The sequence below is a fragment of the Salvelinus sp. IW2-2015 genome, unplaced genomic scaffold (assembly GCF_002910315.2).
Source record: "Salvelinus sp. IW2-2015 unplaced genomic scaffold, ASM291031v2 Un_scaffold3450, whole genome shotgun sequence".
NCBI classification, from domain to species: Eukaryota; Metazoa; Chordata; class Actinopteri; order Salmoniformes; family Salmonidae; genus Salvelinus; species Salvelinus sp. IW2-2015.
The window spans coordinates 49,872-52,828 of NW_019944730.1; positions in this window are offsets into that span (position 1 = coordinate 49,872).

Genomic DNA, 2,957 nt, shown 5'->3' on the forward strand with positions numbered 1-2,957 from the left:
GTCGAAATACCTAAATACTCATCATAACATTTATGCAAAATACATGCGTGTACGCAAATGAAAGGATAAACATTTTGTGCAATCCAAGCCAATATTTCCCGGATTTCTTTAAGTGTTTTACAGCCGGGAAAACCCACAAGTATAGCATTATATTAGCTTACCACAGATCAGCCCAAACACACAAATGCCATTTATTAGCCGCAAAAGGTACGCCGATCGCAAAAACCAGCAAAAAAGATATAAAAACTTACTCCACTAACCTTGACCAACGTTCATTCAGATGACAGTCTTATAACATCCAGGTTATACAATACACTTATGTTTGTTCGAAAATGTGCACTATTTTAAGCTGCCCAAACCGTGGTCTATACATTCCTCCGTTTTGTTTTGAATATGTAGCATCGATTTTCACCAGAATGTCCGGAGCTATTTTTGGACCACTCACCCTAATTCTGACCAAGAGAACTCATCCAAACCTTTTACTAAAAAAAATAACATGTTGGACAGCAAATGAAAGATTACAACTTGGGTCTTAATCGCAAACCGCCGTTGTTAGATTTTTAAAATAAACTTTACCATAACAAACAGCTTACGTTATAGCGCAGGACCAGCGCCCGCCAAAACGCGCGGATTAATAGGACTCAACATGTTTACACAGAAATACGAAATACACATCATTAAATTGTTCTTACTTTTGCTTGCAGCTTCCATCAGAATCTTGCTACAAGGAGTCCTGGTCAAGAATAAATCGTTGTTGGTTTTAGGAATGTCCTTTTCTTCCTGTCGATTCGTTGCCACGAGAGTCGGTAGCCAATGCTTGATGACGTTCCCAATTTCTCTCGACGCAGGAGAACGGAAAACTCCAAACAAGTCCCAATAATGTTAAATCAATCTGACTAAACTCGGTTGAAAAAACACTTCTTACGATGTTATTATCACATGTATCAAATAAAATCATAGCGGAGATACTTACGCCGGTGTATGACCGAACGCTTATCATTAGGACAATATGGACGGTGCTTCCCGCCCGCCTAGGTAGAGAAAGGCAACATTCTGGACACGTCATTCCAAAAGCTCTGTTCCGACCTCAGATCAAGCTAGACACCCCATTTCCACCTTCCACTGCCTGTTGACATCTAGTGGAAGGCGTATGCAGTGCCATGCAATCCATTAAAGTATTATAAGGCAATTCAATAGGCAGGCCGTGACACAGAGCCTCGTTTTCAGATTTTTCACTTCCTGTCTGGAAGTTTGCTGCCAAATGAGTTCTGTTTTACTCACAGATATAATTCAAACAGTTTTAGAAACTTGAGAGTGTTTTCTATCCAATAGTAATAATAATATGCATATTGTATGATCTAGAATAGAGTACGAGGCCGTTTAAATTGGGCACGATTTTTTCCCAAAGTGAAAACAGCGCCCCCTATCTTAATTCAGAGTATATACAGTGCATTCAGAAAGTATTCAGACCCTTTGACTTTACAGCCTTATTCTGAAATTGATTCAATTATTTTTTCCCTCATCAATCTACACACAATACCCGATAATGACATAGCAAAAACAGGTTTAAATTTCATTTACATAAGTATTCAGACCTTTTACTCAGTAAAATCAAGGATCTCTTTGCTCTGTTCATCTTTCCCTCGATCCTGACTAGTCTCCCAGTCCCTGCAGCTGAAAAACATCCCTACAGCCTGATGCTGCCACCACCATGCTTCACCGTAGGGATGGCGCCAGGTTTCCTCCAGACATGACGCTTGGCATTCAGCCCAAAGAGTTCAATCTTGGTTTCATCAGACCAGAGAATCTTGTTTCTCATGGTCTGAGAGTCCTTTAGGTGCCTTTTGGCAAACTCGAAGCGGGCTGTCATGTGCCTTTTACTGAGGAGTGGCTTCCGTCTGCCACTCTACCATAAAGGCCTGATTGGTGGAGTGCTGCAGGGATGGTTGTCATTCTGTAAGGTTCTCCCATCTCCACAGAGGAACTCTGGAGCTCTGTCAGAGTGACCATTGGGTTCTTGGTCACCTCCCTGACTAAGGCCCTTCTCCCCCGATTGTTCAGTTTTGCCGGGCGGCCAGCTCTAGGAAGAGTCTTGGTTGTTGCAAACTTCTTCCATTTAAGAATGATGGAGGCCACTGTGTTCTTGGGGAACTTCAATGCTGCAGAAATGTTTTGGTACCCTTCCCCAGATCTCTGCCTCGACACAATTCTGTCTCGGAGCTCCACGGACAATTCCTTCGACCTCATGACTTGGTTTTTGCTCTGACATGCACCATCAACTGTGGGACCTTATATAGACAAGCATGTGCCTTTCCAAATCATGTCCAATTAATAGAATTTTCCACAGGTGGACTCCAATCAAGTTTAGATTTTTCTACAAGGATGATCAATGGAAACAGGATGCACCTGAGCTCAATTTCAAGTGCCATAGCAAAGGGTCTGAATACTTATGTAAATAAGGTATTTCTGTTTGTCTTTTAATTCCGCTGTGTCATTATGAGGTGTTGTGATGTCATTATGGGGTATTGTGATGTCATTATGGGGTATTGTGATGTCATTATGGGGTATTGTGATGTCATTATGGGGTATTATGTGTAGATTGATGAGGAAAACATGTAATTCAATCCATTTTAGAATAAGGCTGTAGCGTATTAAAATGTGGAAAAAGTGAAGGGGTCTGAATACTTTCTGAATGGAGATCTCTCCGGGGGAGATTTGACCGAAATTCTGTTACCAAACTTTGCATCTGCACAGTTCTTCCAGTAAATGTGTTTTAATTCTCAGTGCAAACTGATAAAAAAAATAGTCCTTGTGCATAGAGCTGGTTTGTTAAAACTATCTAGGCCTAAACACGGCCTGGGAATTAATACCAACCGGGGAATCTTCTCATTTCCTCTGCTCAGCCTTTAATAGGTTACTTAATCCTACCTTTACCTGGAGTTACACAATCCTACACA